This window comes from Miscanthus floridulus, chromosome 1 (assembly GCF_019320115.1).
Source record: "Miscanthus floridulus cultivar M001 chromosome 1, ASM1932011v1, whole genome shotgun sequence".
NCBI classification, from domain to species: domain Eukaryota; kingdom Viridiplantae; phylum Streptophyta; class Magnoliopsida; order Poales; family Poaceae; genus Miscanthus; species Miscanthus floridulus.
The window spans coordinates 38,024,142-38,036,558 of NC_089580.1; the positions used below are offsets into that span (position 1 = coordinate 38,024,142).

The 12,417-nt window shown below is 46.1% G+C and overlaps 1 long non-coding RNA gene and 3 pseudogenes across 4 annotated transcripts; all 4 read left to right on the forward strand.

Moving 5' to 3' along the window:
• The first annotated feature begins 234 nt into the window (after positions 1–234).
• LOC136479480 (transcription termination factor MTERF9, chloroplastic-like) lies at positions 235–1,421 on the forward strand (annotated as a pseudogene).
• Positions 1,422–2,489: 1,068 nt separating this feature from the next.
• Positions 2,490–5,183, forward strand: LOC136479490 (uncharacterized). Of its 4 annotated transcripts, none has more exons than XR_010764601.1 (4): positions 2,490–2,614; positions 2,980–3,122; positions 3,653–3,703; positions 3,794–5,183. It is a non-coding gene; the product is annotated as an uncharacterized lncRNA (long non-coding RNA). The 4 variants fall into 4 exon arrangements; XR_010764602.1 differs by lacking the exon at positions 2,490–2,614 and having other exon boundaries at positions 2,812–3,122; positions 3,794–4,450; positions 4,547–5,183; XR_010764603.1 differs by lacking the exon at positions 2,490–2,614 and having other exon boundaries at positions 2,812–3,122; positions 3,794–4,241; positions 4,547–5,183.
• Positions 5,184–5,636: 453 nt separating this feature from the next.
• LOC136479505 (transcription termination factor MTEF1, chloroplastic-like) lies at positions 5,637–7,864 on the forward strand (annotated as a pseudogene).
• A 2,930-nt stretch (positions 7,865–10,794) lies between these two features.
• LOC136479515 (transcription termination factor MTEF1, chloroplastic-like) lies at positions 10,795–12,091 on the forward strand (annotated as a pseudogene).
• Positions 12,092–12,417: the final 326 nt, after the last annotated feature.

Below are 12,417 nucleotides of genomic sequence, written 5' to 3' on the forward strand. Positions count from 1 at the left end.
CTGGCCGCAGGGCAGGCGGGGGCACGGCAGCGGCCGTGCGCGCGCGACACATCGGGGCCAGGCGGCGGCGGTGCCAAGGCCGCCGCAGCCTCTCCGTTGCTCCGCCTCTGGTCCCTGGCCACCTCACCCGGCAGGAGATAAGCAGCAGGCACGGCCATCCATCTTTCATTCCTTGCTGCTTGCTCTCGGACGACGGCCGGCCTCATCGCCTCCCCTCCCCCCTCGGCCGCCGCCATGCTGCACCTACGAAATTGCCTCCTCCCTCTGCTCCGCGCCGCATCCCCGCTACCCTTCCCCATCCACCCCCATGAGTGCCGCCTCCTCTCCACCTCTCCCTCCCCCTCCCCTGCACCCTTCTCCCTCGAGGACTACCTCGTCGCGTCCTGCGGCCTCGCCCCAGCCCAAGCCCGCGAGGTGTCCAAGAAGGCGTTCCACGAATTATCCAGAGTATACAAGAGACCATTAGAGGAGCTCTCCTACTGCCTCATCTCCGCCTCCAACCCCGATGCCATCCTCGACTTGCTCTCAGGCGCCGGCCTCTCCCACGCGGACATCGCCGCCGCCATCTCCGCGGACCCGCTGCTCCTCCGTGCTTCCGTGAAGAACATCACCCCCGCCTTGTTGCTCTCCGCGACCGGGTCAGTCTGTCTACTCCCCAGATAGCTGGCTTCCTCTTGGTCGGCTCACTCGCTCTCCGCAAGGTCGACGTCGTTCCAAAGCTCGAGTTCTTCATCTCCTTCTATGGCTCGTTTGAGCAAGTCCTGGTGGCCGCAAAGAAGTGCAAGGGCCTCCTCACGGTGAGCCTTGAGAGGGTAATCAAGCCTAACATAGCTTTGTTTCGCCAGTGGGGTGTTGGAGAAATTGCTAGGCTGTGTTTAGAAAAACCGTGGGTGCTTACCTTCAACCAGGAACATGTGAAGGAGGTTTTGCTACTTGCAGAAGAACTTGGGGTGCCTACCACTTCACGGATGTTTAGGCACGCAGTGGCCGCCGTTGCCGATATTTCCAAAGAGAAGGTTGCTGCCAAGCTTGAGTTCTTTAAGAGGACTCTTTGTTGTTCTAAGTCTGAGGTTTTGATTGCAGTGTCCAAGATGCCAAAAATATTAGGATTATCTGACGAGAATATTGGACGCAAGATTGAGTTTCTAATCAATGAGGCTGCGATGGAGCCACAATATATTGTTGAAAGGCCTGTACTGCTCTCCTACAGCCTGGAGAAGCGGCTAGTGCCGAGGCATTATGTCATGAAGGTTCTGTAGGAAAAGGGATTGCTGAATAGAAATATGAGGTTTTCCTCATTAGCTGTAATTGGAGAGGAGACTTTCAAATCGAAGTTCATCGACTGTCACATGGACTCTGTTCCTGGCCTTGCAAATGCTTATGCTGCAGCTCGTGCTGGTATTATACCCTATAGAGTGTAATTTAAGCATCTCATTCTGTGGTTTAGGTGGATGCTGGAACAACAACTCATGGTTATTAGCGGCTGTCCTCCGTGCAGGCTTTCTCAGTTCTGATATCTGCAATATAACCACTAGTGATCACTGACCGGTCATAGTCCAAGGTTAATTTATGATTATTTAGGAAGGAGCTGTGTTTGACTTATTCTTGATCTTTAATGCACATTTTGTTGGTTTCATCTTCTGCCTTGCACATGGCTGAAGATTATCCTTAACTTTGTTTTGTCCTGTGAAAAGTATTTGTAAGGGGGAATGAGATACTAACAGCTGAAAAGAAATTCCAAGTTCTATGGGTGACGGCTTCATAGCGGAGAGTAGTTATTATTATATAGTTTTGTTTTCCACAGAATATACATAGCAAGAATATAACCCTTTTATACTGCCATCTTCATTTATCTGCCTGTGATTGAGGCATTTGATCTCATATATAGAGAATGTGCCTCTTTTGTCCAAGGTTAAGTTATGGCATCTTGACTTGTTACTACTATTTTCTTCACTTTTGTGATTTTAAGTAGGTGTTTCTCTCGAAATATTTATATTTTTATGCCTGTGCGTGATAGTAGCAGGCACTATTTTATAAGGAGTTTATTACTAAGCCAGATCCTGAGCAAATCTAACCATCGATGCCATCTGTTTTGAGCTGCTGCTGAAATTCCAGATCTCTGGGGATATTGTGTGATCGATTGCCAAATTAGACCTGCTGGCCTGGATGCTGTGGTTGCTTTGGAAGTGTTGCCCATCCGACCAATCTGAACCATGTCATGTGCACTGCTAATTAGTTGCCTCCGTTTATGTATGTTGGTTCTAAACTTCAGTGTCATGTCGACTTGAAAACTTGCATGAGTTACAACTGGCAACGCGAGAGCTGCAAAATGCATTATGGTCCATCATGATTTGTGAACGGGTGAGTGGCAACTCAACCAAACAAGACTCGTCACATCTATTAAAACAGCTTATCGCCATTTGTCATGGCTGAGAAGTATTTAAATCTTGCAAAACCCTACCATTCATCTCTTGTCTCATTGCTGCTCAGCAAGAGAAGGGGGATGGCGAAGGACCCCCCCCCCCCCCTCGCCCTCTACTGGAACGACCTGTTGAAGTGGAGCCTTGCCGACAGCGACGGCACCAACCCGCTGCACGCTCTCAGATCTGCTCCTGTCAGATTTAGATCCCCTGCTTCCTCCCTCTGCTTTTGTCCTATGTCGAAACCTTAATGACTCCTCCATGTTCGTCATTTCATATGCTTAGGTTTTGCTGTATTAATCCACAACATTTCTCCTGTCCCTTTGTACTCGTTTTGTTGGAAAACAAAAACCCTGTAGACCTTAGGGGCCAGACTAATATGCTCAATTTTTGTTGTCTTACTGTGTGTTTGAAAACAGACAGGTGACCAGATTTAACTTCCTTTCTCTAATTCGTGTGGCTAGTAGGTTTAGCATCTCATAATAAAATTACTGTGCTTAATTTTAGAGAAGTGGATCAAACGCTTGTGTTCTTAATTTAAATTTTTTTGGTTCTGTAGCAAGGAAGACAAATAAATGTTTTATGGAGGCCATGCAAGCTAACGCAATGATGTTGTGAAGAGGATGAAGGATATCACTCTGGTTATGAAAAGTCAATAAGATGTCTTGCAGTCTCAGGGTGTGACCCTTGAGAACATTGAAGGTATTGTTTGGGCATTCCGATACTTCCTCAGTCGATTGCTATTCAAGTTGATTTGTTCAATAATTGGTAAAGATTATTGACACTTCTAATCTGACTGAGGACGTAAGGGTATTTAACGCATTGGCATGCATGCAACTTTTAGTTTGTGTAGCATGGTATGGTAGGATCATAGCTTGATGTGCTAACACAATAAACAAATAAACTATATGATTGTAATGGTCTAGGCTGTTTATTGATCCGCCAAACGATTTTTGTAGGATGCAAATATAGCAGTGGAGGCACTTAGCAGTTATATAGTTCGTTTGCAAAAGGAATTGGTAGCTGATGGTCATATGAGAGATTCGTTATTGAGGGTGTTCATGTGTTGTGATGTCGTCACTTGCCTGTTTGTTAACCAAAGCTTCCAATGTTATTTTTGTCGTGTAATCATGTATCCTCCTTAGAATTTGACTTGATGGACATATATATTTGTCACCCTTAAGTTCTAGGGGTTGTTGGCTCTGGAATAACGATTTACTTGATCTGTTCAGGTATATTGGTTGAGATACAAGAGCATGTTGAATCCATTGACATGGCAAATGGTATGATTCATAGTTGTAATTAAGACTTCCTTGTAAATGCTTATTCTAATGGCTATTGTGAACCTAATGCATATGCAATTATTCAAACAGATCTACATTGTACTTGGTTACTTGAAAAATTCAAATGCTTGCATCCGAGCAAAGGCGGCATAAGTTGCGAGTACAATTGTGCAGAATTATCCGACGAGTCAGCAACCTGCCATGGAATTTAATGGACTGGAGCCACTGCTGACAAACTTCATATAAGATCCAAGTACCAATGCACAGCTTTAGGAGCCATGCCCTGTATGTATCACTCAGTATCATGTAGAGTATAATCCTTTGGAGGAACTTTACAGTTAATTTTCACACGGTAGCTTCTGTTGCTCATGCTAACAAAAACTTTATGCAATTGTTTGCAGCTCTTTTTCGTCATAATCAGCCTGGAGTTTCTACATTCCTTGTGGGAAATGGCTACGCTGGATTGAAGGATGCTCTTGGTTCCTATGATGCCGGACTTAAGTGTTATTTCGTATGATAACAGTACTCTCAGAAATCTGTAAGACATGTTTACAATTGGGTTATTTATCTTAAACCAGGTGTCATAGACAGTAGATTTGGGGTAAATGGAGTGATCTGGACGGGGCTCTGGGTACCGAAATTATGCCTAGAATCCTAATGGCCCCTGTGAACAAGTGGCTGCATACCAACAGAGCTATACTATCACATTGGGATAGTTCATGTGATATTGAAATTTCTGTGCTAATGGTAGTGTTGGTTTGAAGGTCATTTTATTTAGCTGTAGTACTCTATTTTGCTGAACTTCAACCTAATTGTATTGCCTGAAACTTTTTCTGCTGGCAGAATTACTCAGCTGCAATGTGAATGACATAACTTTGTTGTATCGTTTTGAGGAAAGCTCTGAATCTCATACCTGCTGCACAGCAACATGGCAGACAGGAGTGTTGCTACAGATCTTGATCTTCCAAAGCTGATTATTGACCCTGTTTCCAGTGTGCAAGGAGCTGCGCTAAGCGGTCTCCTTGAGTTGGTACAGCACAAGATATCTGGTAACGCTCTACGTGTCCAAGACAAGCTGAAAGACGTCTTCTAGAAACAAAGGGATCAGCGCGATGGACACTGACAATCTCCATGCTGCTCGCGAGGAGCTGCATGTGGTCGACTCGCTCTGAAATTGTATCGTTTGGGTTGCAGCTTTGTGCATGAGCAGGAAGATGATTCTGATTCTTATAGTGGGAAGAAGGATTCTGATTCTTATAGTGGGAAGAAGGATCCACCATTGTTGCCTGGTGTCGGGCTGTTGTCAAACCCCAATTCCGATTCTTTAGCTTAGTGATGACCTGATGGGTGTGGAAGACTGAAAGAGGCCTGATGGAAGTTTGGCCTTTTGTCCCGTGCAAATTCTACGTCATCATATACCCACCTGTACCCGTGTTCTGAATTCTGATGATATGTTTGCATTTTAGTTGAGTTTGCTTTGTGGGAGAATGATAGATATCTGTCTCTCTGATTCTCGTATTTGGCGCAACTTGAGAATTCTCTTGCACGAGTGTCTGATGCTTTATAACTTATTGATTATTTGATCCGGCTATTAGTTTCAGTGTGCGTCTGCTACGGTACAAAAGACATGAACAAGAGCTGCTTATCAGCAATTTATTACTACTACTATACTGGCACCGGCAGAAGGCTGCCTCACTTGGAGATTAGAGATCAGAAACAGTGACGAAAGCAATTAATATATAATAAAGCTCGTTAGCTCTGAGTAACCCTACTTAGATTTTGATTGATAACGCAGTGGCCCAGTTCGTCCCACCGAAGTCACCAGCACGTTTGGTGGCCCAGTAAACGGACAATACGGCCTTCTCTCAGCCCAGTTGGGTAGCTACACCTCCGTCCCTTGTCGCCCGCATCGCCGCTCGCCGGGCAGCCTGACGCCGTGACGCGCATAGGCATAACCCGACAGCCCCTCCGCAGCTGGCGGCCGATCCTGCGCCGCCGCCATGCTGCGCCTTCGAAATAGCCTCTTCCCTCTCCTCCGTGCCGCCTCCCCGCTACCCTCCCCCATCCACCGCCGCGCGTGCCGCCTCCTCTCCACCTCCACCGCCATCACCCCCGCGCCCTTCTCCCTCGAGGACTACCTCGTCGCGTCCTGCGGCCTCGCCCCAACCCAAGCCCGCGAGGTGTCCAAGAAGGCGTTCCACGAGTTATCCAGAGCACACAGGAGACCATCGGATGAGCTCTCCTCCTCCCGCATCAACTCCGCCTCCAACCCCGATGCTATCCTCGCCCTGCTCTCCGGCGTCGGCCTCTCCCGCGACGACATCGCCACCGTCGTCTCTGCGGACCCGCTGATCCTCCGCGCCTCCGTGAAGAACATCGCCCCCCGCCTCCTTGCTCTCCGAGACCGGCTCGGTCTGTCTACTCCCCCAGATCGCTCGCTTCCTCCTGGTCGGCTCACGCGCTCTCCGCGACTGCGACGTCATTCCCAGGCTCGAGTTCTTCATCTCCTTCTATGGCTCATTTGAGCAGGTGCTGGTGGCCGTAAAGAGGTGCATGACCCTCCTCACTGCGAGCCCTGAGAGGTTAATCAAGCCTAACATCGCTTTGTTCCGTCAGTGGGGTGTTCAAGATATTGCTCAGCTTTGCACAGACAACGCGTGGGTGCTTACCTTCAAGCCCGATCGCGTGAAGGAGTTTTTACTGCGGGCTGAAGAACTTGGGGTGCCCCCTATCCTCACGGATGTTCAGGCATGCAGTGGCAACCATCTCCCGTAATTCCAAGGACAGGGTTGCCGCCAAGCTTGAGTTCTATAAGAGGATTCTTGGTGTTTCTGAATCTGAGGTTTCCACTGCAGTGTCCAAGATGCCAAATATACTAAGATTCTCTGACGAAATTCTTCTTCGCAAGATTAAACTCCTGGTCAGTGAGGCTGCAATGGAGCCACGATACATTGTTGAAAGGCCTGTCCTGTTAGCATGGAGCCTGGAGAAGCGGCTATTGCCCAGGCATTATGTCATCAAGGTCCTGCAGGAAAAGGGACTGTTGGATAACAATATGAGCTTTTACTCAGTAGTTGCACTTGGAGAGGATACTTTCAAATCGAAGTTCATCGACCGTCACAAGGACTCAGTTCCTGGCCTTGCAGATACTTATGCTGCAGCTCGTGCTGGCATTATGCCATCTAGAATCTAATTTTAACATCACATTTTGTGTTTTGGGTGAATGGTGGAACTGCAACTCATGCTCATTAGCGTCTGCTGATTTTTCTGCAATAGAAGCACTAGTGATCTGTGACTGCTCATAGTCCACGTTTAAGTTAAGGCTATCTATGAAGGAGCTGTGTTTGACTTATTCTGGATCCTTAATGCACATTTTGTTGGTTTCATCTTCTGCCTAGCACATGACTGAAGAATATCCTTAACTTACTTTTTCTACCATGAATAAGTCTTTAGCTCTTTATTATTGTAGAGTTTATTAAGATATTTGGAATTTGCCAGTGTTAGCTTATAACCATTTTTTCATCAGCATGTTCTGTTGCAGCTGATGTTTTGCATGGCTCTCACAAGCTGAATGTTCTTTTTATTTTTGGTTTCGACTGATGCTTACATTATAGTACTTCGTTGATGCTGAACTAGTAGTTTCAGGTAGTGGCCTAAAATGCTACTGAGAGACAAGCTCTATATGAAACAATTTTAAAAGCTGGTGTTGTAAGGGCCAACGATGTTTTCTTGATTCTGCCCATGTGTGAAAGATGGTTGTCTGTTTGGCCTGTAAGCTGGGAATGAGATACCAACGGCTCCTTCTGTTTCGAGCTGCATCTTAAACTCCAAATGTCTGGAGAACTTGATTGCCAAATTAGACCTGCTGGCCTGGCTGCTGTGGTTGCTTTGGAGGTGTTGCCTCAGGTTATGTATGTTGGACATGGTGTCTGTCAGTCTGTGGCTCTTAAGAATCTGAACTGTGGGCGTGGTATGCCATTGCCATCTGTATTGCTTTGGAGGTGTTGCCTCAGGTTATGTATACTGGACATGGTGTCTGTCGCTGGTGCATAGGTATATATTACATGTGTTGTTGGATGTTGTACATATTTGTTATGTGTATTACATTCCGTGAAGTGCCTAGCTGCTGACGGCTTCATGCTGCTGAGTTAGTATGCTGGTTTATACGGCGTCTGATAAGTCTTTTTTTTTGTATATTACAAGGTGCCTTATAGGTGCAAAATATATCTTGTCTTCTGAAACATGCTTATGGGGTGGTCACAGCCAGGAGCACGTCCTCTGTGGATGCTGTTTTCATCAGGCCCTAATGTATTTTCACTGAGGATGTGGCAAGTAGGCTGGTAACTGGAACTGCGGAGGTGTGTGACCAGACCTGACCCATAGCATAGATAGTAAATGATTGATGCTTGTGTGGGTAATCTAACCTCAGTGACATAGATAGTTATATGTGGGTGGGAAAACAATATATGAGAAGGCAAGGAAATAGCACAGTGGTATTACCTGGAGTGCAAGAACTTTAGGAAGTGTTAGGTGCTAGCCGCGTGGGTGAAATGATTTCTTCAGAGCAGGTTTTCTGTAGTGAGATTGTTGGCATTGCTGGCTTTAGGCTGGACTAGAAATGGAGATTCGTCGGTACTTGGTTTCCATGCAAATTAAAGCATGGATTTTTAGTCTGGATCTATGGGGCTAAAGTTTAGGCCACTCCTTTTAGTCATTTTTTAGCCCTCATGGATCTAAACAGGAGGGCTAAACTTTAGCCCATCCATTTTCCATTAGCCCCTCTAAGGTGGGCTAAAGAGGGCTAAAAGTGATCCCTTCATGGCAAAAAATGCATATTACCCCCACCCACACCCTTTTAGTCATGTGCACGAGTATTAATTTGGGGCAAATGAGTCCTGGTAGGGTACATGGCTAATCTTTAGCCCCTGGATTAAACAGCCTCATGGGCTAAACTTTAGCCCCTTCATTCTAAGGGCTAATCTTTAGCCCTAGCCTCGTGGAGCCAAACAGGGCCTAAAGCAAATCATATTAAAGCTGTATTTAAGATAGGAATATATAAAAAAGGATGGAGAGGTTATTGTCTGTACCTTGAAACCTGTGAAATCATTCCATGGTTTCTAAAGTGAGCAGGAAAATTATTTTCCATTTTAAGATACAAATATGAATATTAGTTCAAACTAATTAGAGTACCAGAATTGTCATTTTTGACTTCTTAATTATCACCAGAAGGGTACACTGTTTCATCTAATCTACATGAGCACAGCTTAGGTACCATTTTATCATTCAGAAACATCACATGAGCGTAAACTTGATAAATCAAAAGGCATCAGGTTATGAGCGTCAACCTAATAAATCAAAAGCCATGAGGTTTATCGCGAACCTGCAGACCACTAAAAACAAGAAATATTAATTCAATTTAATGACGGGTCTAAAAAAAACTCTATGGTGAACAGGTATGCGAGTGAAAGCAGTGATATCTAAGATAAGTTAGCATTTGTGAATGATAATCCGCAGCTGTTGTGTGATATAGGGTTATCCGGTTGTGGTTTGGGATTTTGAGACATACGTGCCTTTAATCTTGCTATGCTTGCAAAGCAAAGTTGGCGGCTGCTGAAAAACCCAGACTCTGTGTGCTCTGAGTTTTGAAAGCTAAATACTATGCAAATTCTTCGGTGTTAGATGCTATGCCAAAGTCGAATATGTCTTACACTTGCGTAGTATTATCCGGGGGTTGGAGGTAATATAGAAGGGCATGATTTGACGTGTTGGTGATGGTAATAACCTGCATATTTGGCAAGATCCTTGTTGCCGAGAGGTGTATTCAGAAGGCCAATTACTCCTAGAGGGGCGTGTCTTCTAACTTATGTTTCGGAGCTGATAAATTCGAGCTCTGGGGACGGAATTTTTTGGGAAGATGGCGTCAAGGTAATTTTGGCTCTAACAGTCCATGAAGGGAGGGATAATTTAATTGCATGGCACTATGATAATCATGGGTGATTTAGTGTCAAGAGTGTTTACAAAGTTTGTAGAGCTGATCTGTTGCGTGAAAGAAGCCGAGGGGGGGGGGCAAAAGGTGGTAGTGGCAATGCATCTGATCTTATTTAGAAAGCAATCTGGAAGCTGAAAATCCCAAGCAAAGTAAAACATTTCTTCTGGCATTTGGCTCATAATAGTCACCCTTTGAGGAGAAATCTGGTGCAGCCTGGGATGAGAATTGAAATAAGATGCACAATTTGTGATTCAGCAAATGAAGATGTTGGACATTTATTTTTTAAGTGCTGCCTTGCCAAAAAGCTTTGGAGGAATCTGAACCTGGAGAGTTTCAGGCTAGAGTTGGTGACTACTGTGTTGGTCAAGGACGTAGTCGAATTAATTATGAAGGCTAAGGAAGAACAAAAGCTGCTGATGATTATCACCATGTGGTATATTTAGTAGGAGAGAAATATAATTAGAGAAGAAGGTCGGAAACGAGAAGCAGATTTCCTTGCTCCATGTATCAATCATATGCAGAAGAGAACACTGCAATTGTGACCGACAACAGTTTGACGGGCAACCATGTGCGCTGAAGAAAGAAGTATCGAAGGAAACCCCGCGGGGCTTTTTAAAGCTTAATTGTGATATATTTTTTTTTTTGCCGAATTCAGGCTGGGTTTAGTTCGCGAAATGAAAATTTTTGGATGTCACATCAGATGTTTCGAGGATGTCGGAAGGGGTTTTCGGATACTAATAAAAAAAACTAATTACATAGCTCGCCTGGAAACTGCTTGACGAATTTATTAAGCCTAATTAATCCATCATTAGCGCATGCTAGTTACTGTAGCACTTATGACTAATTAGTCTTAAAACATTTGTCTCGTGATTTTCAACCAAATTGTACAATTAGTTTTTTTTGTCTATATTTAATACTTCATATATGTGCCGCAAGATTCGATGCGATAGTTTGGGATGAAAATTTTTAGAAACTAAAGCAGGCCTCACTGGAAGAGAGCTGGGGCTATTTGACCCGACACTGCGATGGGATGTGATACTGTCAGCAAGAGGACAAATATGGGCTTCTCCCAGCCCACTTGGGCAGCTCCGCATCTCTCCCCTCTCGCCCGCACCGCGCCGGTCGCCACACCCACACAGCCTGACGCGCATAGCCCGACGCCGACGGCGCGCCTCCCCTCCGCGGCTGGCGGCCGAACCTCCGCCGTCGCCATGCTGTGCCTTCGAAATCGCCTCTTCCCTCTGCTCCGCGCCACCTCCCTGCTACCCTCCCCCGTCCACTGCCCCGCGTGCGGCCTCTTCTCCACCTCCACCTCCACCGCCATTCTACCCGCACCCTTCTCCCTCGAGGACTACCTCATCGCGTCCTGCGGCCTCGCCCCAGCCCAAGCATGCGATGTGTCCAAGAAGGCGTTCTGCAACTTATCCAGAGAATCCAGCAAGGAGATCTCACGGTCCCGCCTCCTCTCCGCCGCCAACCCCGATGCCATCATTGCCCTGCTCGCCGGCGCCGGCCTCTCCCGCGCCGACATCGTCGCCGCAGTCTCCGCGGACCCGCTGCTCCTCCGCGCTTCCGTGAAGAACATCGCCCCTCGTCTCGTTGCTCTCCGCGACCGGGTCGGTCTGTCTACTCCCCAGATAGCTGGCTTCCTCTTGGTCGGCTCACTCGCTCTCCGCAAGGGCGACGTCGTTCCAAAGCTCGAGTTCTTCATCTCCTTCTATGGCTCGTTTGAGCAAGTCCTGGTGGCCGCAAAGAAGTGCAAGGGCCTCCTCACGGCGAGCCTTGAGAGGGTAATCAAGCCTAACATAGCTTTGTTTCGCCAGTGGGGTGTTGGAGAAATTGCTAGGCTGTGTTTAGAAAAACCGTGGGTGCTTACCTTCAACCGGGAACGTGTGAAGGAGGTTTTGCTACTTGCAGAAGAACTTGGGGTGCCTACCACTTCGCGGATGTTTAGGCACGCAGTGGCCGCCGTTGCCGATATTTCCAAAGAGAAGGTTGCTGCCAAGCTTTAGTTCTTTAAGAGGACTCTTTGTTGTTCTGAGTCTGAGGTTTTGATTGCAGTGTCCAAGATGCCAAAAATATTAGGATTATCTGACGAGAATATTGGACGCAAGATTGAGTTCCTAATCAATGAGGCTGCGATGGAGCCACAATATATTGTTGAAAGGCCTGTACTGCTCTCCTACAGCCTGGAGAAGTGGCTTGTGCCCCGGCATTATGTGTTGAAGGTCCTGCAGGAAAAGGGATTGCTGAATAGCAATATGAGCTTTTATACATTATCAGTAATTGGAGAGGAGACTTTCAAATCGAAGTTCATCGACTGTCACAAGGACTCTGTTCCTGGCCTTGCACATGCTTTTGCTGCAGACCGTGCTGGTATTGTGCCCTCTAGAGTGTAATTTAAGCATCTCATTATGTGGTTTAGGTGGATGGTGGAACTGCAACTCATGCTCATTAGCGGCTGTCCACTGTGCAGGCTTTCTCAATTCTGATTTCTGCAATATAACCACTAGTGACACATTTTGTTGGTTTGATCTTCTGCCTAGCACATGGCCGAAGATTATCCTTAACTTTGTTTTCTTCTGTTTATTTGTAAGGGAATGAGATACTAACAGCTGAAATTAAATTCCAAGTTCTATGGGAGACGACTTCGTACCAGAGAGTAGTTATTATTGTTAAATTTTGTTTTCCACAGAATATACATATCGAGAATATAACCCTTTTG